Raw genomic sequence first — 16,603 nt, forward strand, 5'->3', positions numbered from 1 at the left:
AGATGCATTGGTCCATGAGAGCAAAAGAAAATACAAAATTTGCCAGTAAAGAATACCTTGATTTGTACCAAGCAAAGCTTTGAAAGTTTTTGTTTTAAAGGAACGCATTACTGTTCATTACTTTTAAAGCAGCCGGATGGTTTCTATTGTAAGCATTGCTACATTGGCTATGTTATTAACGGTCGCATTGTCTTTGCCAATAGCAATTAAAATGAAGGGAAGTACTCTTTGGTTCCTTCTACTGGCCAGTTTTGATATTACACCTTGAAAATGCTAAAATACAAAAGCTGAAACAAAAGAATGCTTCCCATACCTCTTTGCTTTCATAAAAGAACATTAGAGAACTTGAGAAATGCCCATCAAAATATCTCTAAAAATGATTTTAAATGTCCTCTAAAGGTAACTTTTAAAAGTAACTATACTTGTTACAATAAAAAATAACATTGTACTCACACTTGTTACATTACTTTTAGAAGGACTCTAATCGATCACCATTTTTGCTCCAAAAAGTAATTAGTTACAAGCAATGGCATTATTTGTAATTAGTTACTTTGGGGGGCAGGTAACATTCAATAGAGATGTGTAAGTGTTTGAGTTCTCCAGAATTCTTAACCAGCAAGCCAGTTTAAAAATTGAAATGGCTGGGTGGGATAATAATCTGTTTGCCCTTTAGAGATGACCCACTTCAAGATTAGACTTCACAGGGCACACTAGAATAGGAAGGAAATTATGGGTCTCCTCTGAACAGGTGAAGCCCATGGTTTCCTCAAATAGCACAGAAAACAAGGTGCTCAACTAATTTAGTCATTGATCTGGTCCAGCCCTGACTTAACCTGACACTGAAGTGTGGGAAGCCAGAAAACTTGTCCAAGGTCTCTGCTAGAGTTTCCTGGTCTCAAAAGACCATCATATATTGAGCAAAAGAAGACAAGACTCAACGGGGGAAAAAAGACAATAGTGTTGGGAAAAGTTGATGGAAGCAGGAAAAGAGTAAAACCAAACATGAGATGGATTGACTCAATAAAGCAGGGGTCTCCAAACTTTTCAGCATGAGTACCACATCATATAGTCTACACATTTTTGAGGGCTGAAGGAACACACACATGCACGGGCTGAAGGGAACAGACCAGAGCCTGTGGATCTGAGCCTGTGGAATTCGTTGGGCCAGATAAAAAGGCAAGGCCCGTGGGCCATCGTTTGGAGACCCCTGCAGTAAAGGAACCACAGCCATGAGTTTGCAAGACCTGAGCTGTTAACGGCAGGGCCTCTTGGAGGTCCCCAACGCATAGGGTTGACCTAACTTGGAAGCCAGTTTCTTGGCACGTAACAACAAGAATCTATTGAGCCCAACTTGGTTGTTTCATGTGCCGTGGCACCAGTCCACAGTGTGAGCACCAGGTGTTTTATCTTTCCTCTGTTACGCTGGTCTCCGAATGTAACGGTCAGAGCCCAAGGCACCTCAAGAGTGCTGTGAGTGGGCTAACAGGAACACTTGCCACATGGCCCAGAGCTGGCCAAGATGGGAAAGAGCAGCTAAAGAGCACCATGGTCTTGGAACAATTCAAATTGGACAGAGAGAAACACGTCAGATCTCCTGTTTATGAACAGGCACTTTATGATGTTTGATTTCTGCCCCAATTTTATTATTATTATTATTATTATTATTATTATTATTATTATTATTATTATTATTATTATTATTATTATTATTATTATTATTATTATTATTATTATTATTATTATTATTATTATTATATTTTTTATTTTTATTTTTATTTTTATTTATTTATTTGTTTGTTTGTTTGTTTGTTTGTTTGTTTGTTTTGTTACTCTGTTGTTTGTTTATTTGCTGTAAACCGCCCAGAGTGGATGCCAGACGGGCGGTATATAAAACAAATAAATTAAAATAAAGAAATAAAACATGAGTGGGTGTCTGGGTGGAGGAGCAGTAAACGGCCTGCACATTTTGTGTTGGTCCCTGTGGGCACTCAAGCCATCACATGGCGCATCCATGGCTTAGGAGTCTTGTTCTTTTCCTGGGGGTAGTTCTTTCCCCAGAGTCTTCTACCAACCGAAAAAATACTCCTTTGCCACGCTTCCTCTGGAATCGGTGGGTCAGGAGGCGTCTCTCTGCCCATGAGCCTGCTCTGAAATATTGTATTAGCCCCCGCCTGGGAATGCTCCTTCTTGTCTTTAGCCAGCTGGCCTCTCCTTTAGCCATTTCATCCCTCTCTCCCTTATACATTCTCATGCTTGAATAGATGACTGGCCAGAATCGTACTGGGATTTTACTCTCGAATCAGCGAAATTGTCTTAAGTCACAGTGGTCCATTTCAGCTCGTTGGCAAGGTGGTGGTTGCATGGCTGGCCTGCGATCAGGCACACAACCATGGAATGCAGCCAGCAACTTGTTAAGTAGCTTCCGTTTGCCACTCAGGAGATTTCACTGAGCCCAGGGTAAAATCGCTGCAGGATTCTGGCCAGGAAGTGTCTCGGGTAGCACACAGGATTCCTTCTCGTTCACCCTTGAGCAAAGTGTATGCCAGGAGTATAAAACTGGTCTGGGACACTACCACCCCAATGTGGGCCAAATGTGCATGGTGTTACAGGTGTAAATCTTAATCTTCTTGGGGTTTGCAATGAGGAAGGAAAGAACATTGGTCTCCGGGCGCTCCCCTATCCATCAGGTTTGTAGCTGGAGACCAGAACAAGATGAGTAAGTAATACCAAGAAACCGGAGGTAGGCAGGACTAGGATATACAGAAAAAGTAGGTGACCTGCAGGAGACGGGGTAAAGCACAGGAAGATGGGAGACCGAGAAACCTGGAGGTCTAAATTTGACTCATGGGTAACTCCCAGGTCCTCGGATATGCTTATGAAACTATGTTATCTTAAGTGAAGATACCTGATAAGTGCAATTTTTTAAGGATGAGCACAAGATCTCCTGGTGGTCACCCAACACCTGTCCATTGCAGCTGACCACCGGCTTGAGAGGCCACGCCACCCATTTAGAGATGAGCTTGGCTAAAGTGTGGCTCAAATTGACATGTAGCACCTGCATTTATGCAACTGGTGCATATCCGAGATGCTTTGCACATTAGAGAAAGGCAGATCCCGGACCCCACCCCAGGGTTTTATATTTGTCCATCCGCAGTTGGAAAATATATTTCTGCCAAACTAAAAAGGGTGCGATGTTGAGGTGGAAAGACACAAATGAATTGAACAAAGGCAGCTCTGTGCTTCGGTCTGCCACGACACACCATCAAGTTTCGGTGCCTCGGGGCAAAACTGGCCGGTGGCAGCGGTGTGGAGTGATACTGTGTCCGAACTTACACGTTTGGTCAAATAACTTTGTGCATGACAGAAAGCCAGCCAGCCAGAAGCGGAAGGAGAAGCAAAGAGTGAAATCAGTCGAGAACGAAACAGCGCTTTTCGTTCAGCAACGTCTCGCTGTCCAGAAGTCTGTTTGCTTGTGAGTGCAAAGCCTCACCCTTGTGACTCAGTCCAGAGTGGGTGTCTCTTTCAAGGAGGCTCAGCCCTTCACACACAATGTTCCTATGTTTCTGCCGTGGCCGCACCCCAGCGTTGCCTCACAGAGGCCCGTGTTCTTCTTGCTGAGACCACAGCAGCCTCTGTTATCGCTCCAGGGACTGTATGGTCCCATCCTCTGCACCTCTCTGGCGAAACTGTGCTTTGACAGCCGGAAAGCTGTCATAGTTTCAAGCTACAGACGAGGGTGCGGCCGGCCAGCCAGCCAGCCGGCCGCTGGTGGCTTTCCCATCCTTCTGGCGCACTTGGCATGGGAAAAGCGAAGGGAAGGAGGTTGCCAAAGAAAGAGGCGAGGCGTTCCCAAACTAGGAACGCCAGGATATAAATGTCGCATGCTTTCCTCCGAGTTGTGTGCAAAGCAGATCCAAATCAGGCCGTCCGCCTGCTCCTTCTCAAACACAGATTCCCCTCCCTGTGGGTATTGTGAGGGGCAGGAAAGGATTAAGCGGGTTTATTCCCCCCCCCCTTTTTGTTGCTCCTCTGTAGTTTTCGCAAGGGTGGCTGGGGGGCAGCCTTGCAGTAGAAAAATCAGTGGAAATTATTATTATTATTATTATTTATTTACTGGCCAGGTATGTAAACCATACCCGGAATTTAATATGGCTACCGGCCACACTTAAAAACAATACACACACACACCATAAACAGAAAAATTCACAAGACAATTAAGAACAAATTCTACAAAAGCCAATTGCCTCAACTCCCAGTTGCGTCAGATGGTTACAAATTCAGCAGTTTGATGGCACAGGGAAAAAAGCTATTTTTGTGCCTCAATGTTTTAGTATACAGCGTCTTGTATCGCCGACCAGAGGGGAGAAGATTAAACAAGTTGTGACCAGGATGCCGTGGATCTGCCGCAATCTTTTCCGCTCTCTTTTTAAAGCGTGCAATGTACAACTCTTCCAATGATGGCAAATCAGCTCTGATTATTTTTCCAGCAGTTCTGACAGTCCTCTGAAGCCTGTTCTTGTCCAGTTTGGTTGCCGAACCGAACCAAACAGTTATGGAAGAGCAGAGGACAGATTCAATAATGCCTCTGTAAAACTGGACAAGCAGCTCCCGAGGCAGATTGAATTTCCGAAGTTGTCGTAGGAAATACAGACGCTGGTGAGCTTTTTTAATGATGCCATCGATGTTAATTGACCATTTCAGGTCCCGAGAGAGTACAGTGCCCAGGAACCTGAACGACTCTACTACAGAGACCGTGCTGCCTAAGGGGTTTCATAATGCTCTGGTCTAGAGTGCAGCAACAATAGTAATAATAATAATCGTCATGGCAGACAAGACCTACAGGGTAGACTGTTTTCCCTCTGCTTGCAAACTTTGCTGGTTAAAAGCTGAGGCTGGAATTATTATTATTAATTTTTGGACTACAATTCCCAGAATCCCCCAGTCAGCTATGGGAATTCTGGGAACTGTAATTTTTTTTAAAAGGGAACTTTTAAACCTCAGGTTAAAATGGAGGGATCTGGAGTTCTCAGGCTCTTTCTAGGCCCTCAGTGTAAACTGGTTTCAGGCTGAACACTCAGAGGTCAAGGTTTCCCATCTGTTGAGGTCCATTCCTAAGAATTTCAGATCCCGCTTGCAGACATCCTTCTATCGCAGCTGGGGTCGCCCTCTGGGGCACTTTCCCTGCACAATTCTCCAAACAGGAGATCTTTTGGAATCCGACCGTCAGCCATTCTCACAACATGCCCAAGCAAGCGTAGACGTCGCTGTTTCAGTAATGTATACATGCTGAAAATTCCAGCTCGCTCTAGGACTACTCTATTTGGAACTTTGTCCCGCCAGGTGATACCAAAAATGTGTCGGAGACAACGCATATGGAACGTGTTCAGCTTCTTCTCCTGCCAGGACTCACTGCAGTACAGGAGTGTGCTCAGGACACAGGCTCTATAGACCTGAAACTTGATCTATAGACTACACCTCTCAACATAAGACAAGTCATATTCTGAAGAGTGTGTGTAATTGTGAGGGTTCGGCATCTGGATCCGGTTTGACTTCAAATAAATTGACAGACTTCCTCGGTTTAGAAATCAGTGTAACATTTATTTAACCTGTATCAACAAAGGTATTCCAACCATTTCCTCCCTCTAACAACTGGTTAGATGGGGGCTTCCAGTCTTCAACTTTAAAGGGGTTACACCCCTGAACATTCCAGGGACCCGGCCAGTCCAGTATAAACTCCGTGTTCAGTAATTGTCCTGTCTTCCCTTCCAGTAAGGGCATTGTGTCTTCATCCCGGTCAACTGTCTAAACCTGGTCTCCTGAGGGGGAATCCTCCGCTGTAGCTCCATCATCCGCCATTCCAATCTTTCTCTCCTCTGCCTCTCCACCTTTTCCTTCTCTTCCCTTAACTTCCTTCTCCACTCTTTTGTCTCTCTCTCTCTACTCGCTTTTTTTAATATCTTAATTTCCTCCTCCACTCCCTGGCTTCTGCTTCTCCCCAATAAGATGGTCTTGGGGGAATTTCTCTTCTTCTCCTATATCGGGGCAAGGAACGTGGTCTTGGGGCAAGGAACATGTGCCACTGCTTGGGCTTTTCCTGAACCAACTTTTGGAGCATCCCTTTCAGAGTCCTATTGAATCTCTCCATTAAACCGTTAGCTTGTGGGTGATAGACAGATAGATAGATAGATAGATAGATAGATAGATAGATAGATAGATAGATAGATAGATAGATAGATAGATAGATAGATAGATAGATAGATAGATAGATAGATAGATAGATAGATAGATAGACAGACAGACAGACAGACAGACAGACAGACAGACAGACAGACAGACAGACAGACAGAGAGAGAGAGAGAGAGAGAGAGAGAGAGAGAGAGAGAGATGTTACTCCTAGTAAGTCCCACATTTGTTTAAATGTTAGGCTCATAAAAATTGACCCTTGGTTGGTGAGCACTTCACTGTGGAATCCCATTCTGGAAAACATCCCCAGTAACTCTTTGGCCAGCACCTTTGCTGTAGTGGTGCATAGGGGAATCGCTTCCGGGTACTGTGTGGCATAGTCGATTATCACTAGAACATACAAGTGCCCCCCAATTTCACCAGAGGCCCTACAATGGCCAAAGAAATCTGATCAAATGGTCTATCCACCAGGAGCATAGGCATCAATTTCTCCCCGGTCTGGGTTTCGGTTGAGTGATCTGGCATTCAGGACATGAACGACAATTGTCCTCTATTTCTTTAGCCATGAGTGGCCAGAAAAACCTTTGCCACAGTCTAGCTAAGTTTTTTTTGTACTGCCAAGTATCCAGCCAGTGGTACATCGTGGGCCAGTTCCAATATCAACCCTTTAAGTCTCTCAGGTATTACCAGTTGTGTTTCCTCCCCCCCCCCCCGTTCTGTTTGCCTCACTCGTTGATCTTTAAGGCGCCAATAAACTCTTTGAGGTTCTACGAACAAATTAAATTACAGTGGGGTCTTGACTTGAGAACTTAATCCGTATTGGAAAGCGGTTCTCAAGTCAAAAAGTCTGTAGGTCAAGTCTCCATTGACCTACAGTGCATTGAAAACCGATTAATCCCGTAACATGCCGTTTTTGTTCCATTTTGGTTTTTTTCTGGTCTGTAAGTCAAATCTCAGTCTGCAAGTCAAACCTAAATTTTGCAGCCAGAGAAGTCTGTAACTCAAAAAGTCTGTAAGTCAAGCCGTCTGTAAGTCAAGGGTCCAATTACTATCGATGCATTGCCTTTTCATGGCATCCAAAAGTTGGCTCTTGGAGGCAGCGGCTTCTTTTTGCCTAACGGTAGCTCCGGCCCTGAAAAGCAACCACTTTTGCCTGCGTATTATTATGCACACAAAAAAAGTTTGCACGTATTCTTGTGCCTAGATGTGAATGCAGGCCACACCTTTCACCAAATTGGGGGGACAATGAACATGCAGCGGGTCAGGATGAGGCCGAGCTGCTGCAAACCAGCACCTCCTTTTCAGCCTCTGTGTGTGGATGGTGCATGAGATATTATAGTATGAAACCAGGGCTGTAGCTTCAAAGCAGACCTGACAATTATCCTCAGGGAGCAATGGGGTTTCAAGTCCCGGGCCTCATTGTCAAGTCAGACTTAAATCACACCAGTGTCTTGACTTGGATTTTTTCCCCAATGACTCAGACTTGACTTGCGAGTTGTGACTCAGAGACCACCTACTTCTCCCTTTTTTTCTGGGGGGGGGGGGGGCTTTAAAAAAAATCAAAACTCAGATTTGAGACTTGGACCCAAAGACTTGCCAACAATCCCCTCCCTCGGATAAGGTGTGCTTGCCAAATATTGACTTTTTTTAAACAAAAGAAAACAAATAAAAACCTTGAGTGTTTGGGAAAGCAGCCAAAATAATATCCAAAGTCAACAGGCATTTGCCGGGCGGTTCTACCATTGGGCAAGGTGCAGCAGCTGCCTTCATGCAGAAGACACGGGCTGACCCAGGATGGCCCCTCAATCGCCGCTCTAGAGCTTTCCCGACATGGGGGATGGAGGAGGCTGCTCGAGTGATGTTGTGGCGCACAGAGAGAAAGTAGAACTCCTAAATCTAAAGCATACCGTGCCTTACGGCAAATATTTCTTTACTGCTCTGAAATAAAACCCTCCTTTCAGTTCACTTCAGCTCATGCTCAGGAATACTGCGTACCTTGATAGTAAGGGGAGGGGGTGCCTGCTTTATCTCAGCTGTAAAATGGCTTGTAAGGGGCCTTTGCCATGTCAGACCTTCAGGATGGCACCCGATCCTTTCAAACCTACGTCTCTGATCCCTCCCTCCCTTTCCCGCTCACTTGAGAAGTTCCTTTGGTTGCTCTTATTGTTTCTTTCCACCCACTCCATTTCTTTTTTAAAGTTTTAAATTATAGGTGATTATATAACATAAATATCTGAATAGCTATAATACGTCATATCATATATATTTTTTCACCATGCGCTTAAGTGCTGATTGATGCAATCATTGTAGGAAATCAAATCATTGTTCTGATCCCGGTGTTTTGTAGAGAGCCCGTCACTATCACAGAGAAAGACTCATGAGAAAATGTCGGGAGTTTTTGTATTACAAATTACTATGTACGGGTGTGAATGCTGGACAGTGAAGAAAGCTGCTGGTGGTGGGGGGGGATGATTAATTTGAAATGCCATGCCAGAGGAGAGCTTTGAGGATAACCTGGACTGCCAGAAAGACGGACAAGTGGATTCTAAATCAAATCAAGCCTGAACTCTCCCTAGAACCAAATGTGACTAAACAGAAGTCGTCATACTTCAGGCATGCCATGAGAAAGCGAGACCTACTAGAGAAGGCAATAATGCTAGGAAAAGTTGAAAGCAGCAGGAAAAGAGGAAGACAGAACATGAGACAGATTGGCTCAATAAAAGAAGCCATAGCCTGTAGTTTGCAGGACCTGAGCAAACGATAGGACCTTGGGAGGATCATTGATTCGTTAGATCAGTGGTTCTTAACGTGGGCGATAATGCCCCCCAGGGGGCGATTTCATTTTTCAGGGGGGCGGTAGAACGAAAAGGGGCAGCGTGGGGGCGCTGGAGCAGAAGGGGGCGGTAGGGGGGCGCTGGAGCAAGCCAAACCTGTGAAGATGGCTGCAGCCTTTTTACAGTGTGCATGAATATATATTTTCCTCCAATTTTAATTTAGTTTCAGACTTTTTGTCTTGAAATTTTTAGTTCCTGCATTTGTTTTTATGCCCTTTTTATATTTCTTTTTGCGTCTTAAAATTCACTTGCAACTAAATTATTAAATGTTACTTTTTGGGGGGCATTTCATTTTCTTGGAATTTAATTTTGTTTTCAGGGGTCATTGGATTTAAGTGCCTTAAATAAATAAATAAATAAATAAATAAATAAATAAATAAATAAATAAATAAATAAATAAATAAATAAATAAATAAATAAATAAATAAATAAATAAATAAATAATCACCGCGGGGAGGGGGGGCGATGATAACTTCCTCAATGGCTCAAGGGGGCGTTTCTTTCAAAAAGGTTAAGAATCACTGCGTTAGATGACCATGAGTCAGAAGTGACTGAAGATCACACAACAAAGCTGCCTTGGACCACTAAAATAGTCATATGGGCTAGAGCAAATGCTAATGTGCAGTGCGTTTGTTTGTCACATGGTGGCAGCATTTTGCTACAATTCACCATTCCAAGCTAAAATGTCCACATTCTCATACCCCAGGCGGTATTTTTGGTGTGATTTTTTTTGTTTGCAGGTCCCTGTGAGACCAATGAATTAAAAGAGGAAGGAAGATCCCAAAAAAGGAAACTGGAGGTTCGGAGGAGGAGCTGAAAACCACCTTACCAACCTGTCCTGACATATTTAAGGAAAGAAATGGGGTCAACAAACTGGGTGACCGACCTCCGATGATGTCTTAAAGAGGCTGGATTATTTGGGAGGGAAAGCAAACTGGTCTTCCAGGGAGTAAGCAGCAGCAGCAGCAGGATGCACTGACAGCAGGGTAAGTAACCTTTTCCATACCCTTGGTTCAATCATCTGTCAGAACCCTGCCAGATTTCATTCAGGAGCTCAGATTTTTTTTAAATTCAGCTCAGTTAATTAAGTTGCCCTTTCTGAATAAACCAGCCATTTCAGAATACTGTTCTCTTACTGTGTGGCCCTCCCAAGAAGCAGAACATTGTATTAGGATAAAGATCATCTATTAAAAATGCATGTATTATTGAGTGGACACTACCAAAAATCTGAATGGCGGGCAGGAGGGAGGAACCGTTTTCAAAAACATGTGTTCAGGGAATTGTGTCCCACAGTGTGTATATATTAGGAGAAATGTTAAAAGGACACTTGCAGATATTTGTCAGTTTCTGAACAACGTCAGAAACTGATTTGGAAAGGGTGTGTGTGAAAATAATTTGAGGATTAAAACAATGAAAAAAAAATACAAGGATCCATCAGTTCTGCTGAATTGGTTGATTTAATAAAGGCTAACAAGCTACACCTCACTTTTCCAGCCACCCTGCACAGGAGACAAAATGTAGCAGAGTCCAATCCTATTTTAAAACTGTTCAGTGTTTTTTTTAACCTAATCCTCCATGTCAATGTTGCTCTCCTTTTCCAGACCGGGCACAAGTTACACTCAGAGTTACACAGTCACACACCACAGTTATAGCCGCTGTCTGATGGCTTCAAAGCATGGAATAACTTGAACTATAACCCTTTTGGTAAAGGCGTTTGGATGCCCTCATGGGACCCGTTGGTCACGAGAGACCGTGCCAAAATTGAGTTTGATCCTACAGACCTGTTGTCACATGTTCCAATAAAACTTAGTTCTGATTTTTCAAAAAGGATGTCTCCAGCATCTCTGTTGAAAACCAGAAGAGGTAAAGTTTGAACCCTCACAGCATGTCTATCGTTTAAGGTCATTAACATAATTGTCATTTTCTTCCTCAGAAGGTAGCGAAGGCTTTTCAGCACAGACCGGACGGTTTAGGAGACAATTTCTGTGAATCGCATGATTCTGTCACTCCATCCCTTTTTTTCAGTCAGGAGGAAGGGAAAAAGTTAAAATAGTCAAGAGATCTTCCTTGATTTTGCAGCTAGGTCTTCTCATAAACGGTAATACATTTCTTTGCTCTCCTCAGAGTAGGAATAGACAACCCCAATCTTTCGGAGTAATCCGATAAAATAACTTCCCCAAGCTCTTCCTGCTGGTGTCTGGGAGTTGCAGTCATCTTTTTTTACCACAAGGCCTGATGTTTCCGCCTGATTTCAGCTCCAAACCACCGATTCCACTTGGAATGAACATTGTTTTTAATAATTTATAGCACTTGTCTGGCCTAGTTACACTCCACTTTCTCACACCAACACCGCTAATTTTACAGAGAACGAAAAGGCTAAGAGGTCAGACATAACATCTTCTCAAGAACAATGGGAGCGAGTTGATCATGTTGGAGTTTATCCAACCTCACATGCTGTCAATAATTTTTTTTTGGGGGGGGGTAAGCAGGACCTTTCTGGGCTGGTGTAACTGTCAGTCTATCCAGCATTAACCAATCGTTCCTTCCAGCCTTTGCATTTAGAGAGCCCCACCTCTCTGCTGAGTTGTCCTTTCCCTCTCTGTAGTCTGTTGGAAGCAGTTTGTTTGCTGTTGATCTGTCCACAACTGTAAGTAAACGAACACTTTCTCCAACCAGTGTCTCAGTGTGAGTTATTGAGACCTTAAGTGCCAGTTAATGAGAAAGGGCTGGACTCTCTGGGGAAATTTAGATATTCTGTTCTGTGGATCTCTATACTTCTGCTGCATAGCACAAAAGAATTCATCCAGAAATTTAAAACTCTGCAACAGATCACATGGTGATTGATCTTCAAAATATATAGAGAGGTGTTCCCTTGTCTTCCCCGTGCAAAGCCATACTGGCTTACTTATGATTCCCCACTGCAATCTTAGACACAACTTTAGACAGATGACCTAAGACAAGAGTGGACAAAGTCTGGCCTGTAAGCAACACCTACATCTGTTCCTCATGCTTTGGCTACGTCCAGAGCCATACACAATAGTGTATTAAGGTGGATCTCAGAGGCCCTGCTTGCTATTTTAACATCAATTGTTGTTGTTAAGTCGTGTCCGACTCTTTGTGACCCCATGGACCAGAGCACGCCAGGCCCTCCTGTCTTCCACTGCCTCCCGGAGTTGGGTCAGATTCCTGTTGGTAGCTTCGGTGACCCTGTCCAACCATCTCATCCTCGGTCATCCCCTTCTCCTCCTCTTGCCTCCACACTTCCCCAACATCCAGAGAGTCTTCTCTTCTCACGAGATGGCCAAAGGATTGGAGCCTCAGCTTCAGGATCTGTCCTTCCAGTGAGCACTCAGGGTTAATTTCCTTCAGAATTGATAGGTTTGTTCTCCTCACAGTCCAGGGGACTCTCAAGAGCCTCCTCCAGCACCACAATTCAAAAGCATCAATTCTTCGGCGGTCAGCCTTCTTTATGGTCCAGTTCAATGGACACTAGTTAATGTGTAGTTAGGTGTGAGACTGTGGGGCTGGTGAAGGCCGCTCCAACCAGGCTAGTGGGTTTCCCACCTCTGCAGATCACACACTGACTTTCTTACCACAAAGATCGCCAATGGCCCAGGGCAGGGATGATGGGGTGATGGGGAGACGCCCTCCAAGCAGACTTAAGGAGGAGCAAGCTGCCGCAGATGCAGCCGATGAGTGGACTGGGAGGCGTGTGAGGTTGAGGAGGGAAAGCTGAAGTAAACACCCTCCCCAGAAGGGTGTTTGGTGGTCCGTGAATGCAGCCTGGACACCGGTAATTGGATGGACTTGCTTGTGTCCCCTGAGGAGGCCAACCATGTGTGTAGAGATGAGGTTTGAGGCTGTGAGGCCCACCATGTGGAAAACCAGCACCAAACCTGGTGCCACCAGGTGACTGCTCACATGCAGCCTCAGTGTTTCAGCATCCCGTTCCGCCCACCTGTGAAGAACGCTGGACCTAGTGGACGAGAAGGGCCTCCGGTCCTCCTGGTAGCACTCTCTTGCAGAGACTACTTTGAAAATGCATCGGACTCTTAGGTACCCTTGTTGGCATGAAGTCATTTGGGGCCCACCGGGCCTTTAAGTTTCATTTAAATGAAAAGTTTCAGTTCTCCACAATATGGAGGGGAACCAAGGGGTCTCTCAGAGTTATGTTCTTCTAAAGACGGCAGGAGGGCATGTCTGTAGGTCGTGTTACAGTGACATAGGTAATTGAGGCATGATGTTCAGGACTGAGGGAACATGCGCCCTCATTCTTTCTTCTTTCCCAATTGTCCTCCATTTAAAAAAAAATCCTACCTTTACTTTATTTAGGCTTATTCGCCACCCCTCTAGACAAAGTCTACTCAGGGCGGCTTACATGAGAGATAAAATACAATAAAATAACATAATATACATAATAATAAAAACCCACTAACTGATGATACTCATACCTATATGAGATCACCTTATTGTTGGATCCTCATTATTATTTCCTGCATTTATGCCCCGTCAGATCAGCAGGAGTGGGACTAGGGGAAGGAAAAAAGGATTGGCAGAGTTGGGACCAGAGGAAGGAAGGAAAGAATGGGGGGGGGCGCTCTGTGGACTGGAATGCAAATTGCATCTCATCCAGTACAAATGGTGAACTCCCAAATCAATCCACAGCCCCTGTGTGAACACTGAGATTTCAAATGTAATAGAAGCTGCAAATCAAATTCATCTTTCCAGTGTAGTTGCGCCCTAAAATGCATGTAGACCTTTGAGCTTTACTTTGTTGAAACCAAATTAATTAAATCATCAGAATTTATAATCAGAGGATGACAGCAAGAAAATGGGACTAGTTACGAGCGTTGAATTGAGCCATATGGGACCTTGAATGAAATCTTCCTTCAGCCATGAAGATGGATGGCTGCATCTTGAGTCAGTCATTCTACTGTTGTATAGACCTCACGGTTGCTGTGAGGCTAAAATGAGGGTGGACGTGGAGAGACAACATATATAGCCCTGAGCAATTTAGATGGGCAAAGTTCAAGAAATAACTATGTTCAAAAAAGCTCAAATCCTTACTAGCTGTTTTTACTTTGGGGGAAAAAGGTACAGAGCACTGCATTCCATCATTGCAAACACTGTTTGGAAAAAAAATAAAATTCCAATGTGACAAAATTCAATGTTGCAAACCAGATGCCAGCATACGTCTTATTAAACAATGATTGCAAAAGTAACTACCTATGCACTGTAGCCGCCAACCTGATGAGCAAGAGGGCTGGAAAACCAAGATAAAAGTGTGGGTGCAGAACACGTTTCCTGTTTCTATGGAGCAGAAGTTAAGGCAAGTATTTTTAAAACACACAATTTCTCTGCATGTATGAGGTTGTATAGGTCTTGGGCAGGACCTATTCTTGATCATCCTAGAGCACAGAACACACAACAATGGGATGAAATTACAGCATGCCAGATTTCGGTTGAATATCCGACAAAAATTCCTAACTGTTAGAGCAGTACAGTGGTGGAATCAACTGCTTCGAGAAGTGGGGAGTGCTCCAACGCTGGAGAAGCTTAAGAGAAGCTTAGAGAACCCCCTGGCAGACGTCCTTTGATTTCTATTTCTGCATCAAGCAGGGGGTTGGACTCAATGGCCTTTAGAGGCCCCTTCCGACTTCACTATTCAACACAAACCTACCCAAAATATTCAGTATAATTGTAGATGGTCAAATAAATGAAGCAATCAAGCATGAAGATCCATGCACCAAGCAACTGACTAACGTACTCCAGCAACTGCAGACGTCTGAAAGCTTATGGGCAGAAAGCATATCACGGCTCTGCAAACCGGGAGCCATTCAGGAACTCCTAAACTCTTCATAAACAGCCTTAAATGCCATGGACAAGAAAACTCCAAATAAGCATTTACCCTTTGCCTTAGCTTTGTTTTTGAGAGAAAACAGTGTCGTGCGTGTAGGTCATTTCTGCAATCTGCATGCAGTGGCAACAGGAAGAAACAGTTTCAAGTTCAAAATGGGTAGCCTTGAGTGCTCCCTGGAAGGACAGATCCTGAAGCTGAGGCTCCAATACTTTGGCCATCTCATGAGAAGAGAAGACTCCCTGGAAAAGCCCCTGATGTTGGGAAAGTGTGAAGGCAGGAGGAGAAGGGGATGACAGAGGACGAGATGGGTGGACAGGGTCACCGAAACGACCAACATGAATTAGATCGAACTCCGGGAGGCAGTGGAAGACAGGAGGGCCTGGTGTGCTCTGGTCCATGGGGGTCACGAAGAGTCAGACATGACTAAACAACAACAAGGCCTGGAAAGGAGAAAGGTTTGCTTCACGGGTTGGTCCCCCCCTCTGTTGTGTGCTTCTCATCCAGGCTGCAGAGGGCAATCCCAAGGTGACTCGCTCCCCTGGCAGAGGGACAAGCTGGGCATCGGCTGGCCATGCGCCTTCTGCGGGAGCGTGCCTCATGTGCACACAATGGCGAGCTGGCCGCCAGCCCAGTCATGTGGTTCCCTCCAACAGCAGGGAACATGAGGCCTTCTGGCACCTGCTTGGGATGCACAGACAGCACAAATAACATTGCAAAGCCCTGCCTGCGCATTCCTTTCTGGATAAACCAGTGGGAGCGGTGGCAGCGAGCCGGTCGGCCATTCTACAGCACTCAGCGCACCGCAGATCATGCACCAGGCCAGAGCATGCACAGCCCCTTCCCATTTACTCTCTGGCAAGCTAGCCACACATCCCAGTGAATTATAATTCCCTCTACCACTATTTTCATGCTCACACTTTTCTCCCATCGATCTGCAGGCATGCGACTGTCCTTATGTACTCGCGCAGCTGAACCTATGAAAGGCATAGCATGCTGTCTTGTAATTTCTAGATGCTGTAGTCTAAAAAATGTAACTTCTCCAGGCCCCATTGTGACAGGCTATCCTGCCCAGGAGTACTATTAAAGCTTGAGATTCCAAATAAGAAGGGAGAGCCTGGCTCTGCAGCTGAACATACAAAGCAGAAATCAAGCCATGCGTTTTTATGTCGCCGACTGCCAGCAGGACCGGTTGCTCTCGACTCCCAGTGCTGTGAACAGCACCTCAAGGCAGAAAGGTCTTCCCCGTCATTTGGGATCCTTTTATCTGTAAACAGCCGGGGTCCGATCTCAAAGCCACATGCTTTCCCATTCACTCCTAGCTGGTGCATGCTGCCGCCTGAAAGCTGGGAAGCGGCGTGGAGGAGAATGCCAGGTCCATTAAGGAACATGAATCATGAAATACGGGAAGGGGACCGGCAGCTGGGAAGTTGGCAGCTGGGAAAAATCCACCGTGGTTAAGATTTTTATCTCCCTCCTGTAACCCTGATGGGACACGTAGCACTCGGGGTGCAAAGAGGTGGCGCCTTGCCAGAAACTGGGGAAGTTACTCTCTCTCTCTCTCTTTTTTTTTAACAACAGTTCCCAGAATCTCTCATGGGGCAGACTGCAGAAAGGAACAAGCTAGCTGCCACTGGTCCTTTTTGTGGGTTACTCATCGGCAACCTAAGGGATAAAGAGCAAAATTAACTGATGTATCAAGCAAGGTATTCGCAAAGGCTTTCACGGC

At 44.9% G+C, this 16,603-nt stretch overlaps 1 long non-coding RNA gene across 1 annotated transcript; it reads left to right on the top strand.

Moving 5' to 3' along the window:
- Window positions 1–9,561: 9,561 nt before the first annotated feature.
- On the top strand, window positions 9,562–10,844 carry LOC140706087 (uncharacterized). Its single transcript, XR_012085826.2, has 2 exons — window positions 9,562–10,003; window positions 10,619–10,844. It is a non-coding gene; the product is annotated as an uncharacterized LOC140706087 (long non-coding RNA).
- The last annotated feature ends 5,759 nt before the right edge of the window (window positions 10,845–16,603 follow it).

This window comes from Pogona vitticeps, chromosome 3, assembly GCF_051106095.1.
Source record: "Pogona vitticeps strain Pit_001003342236 chromosome 3, PviZW2.1, whole genome shotgun sequence".
Classification (NCBI taxonomy): Eukaryota; Metazoa; Chordata; class Lepidosauria; order Squamata; family Agamidae; genus Pogona; species Pogona vitticeps.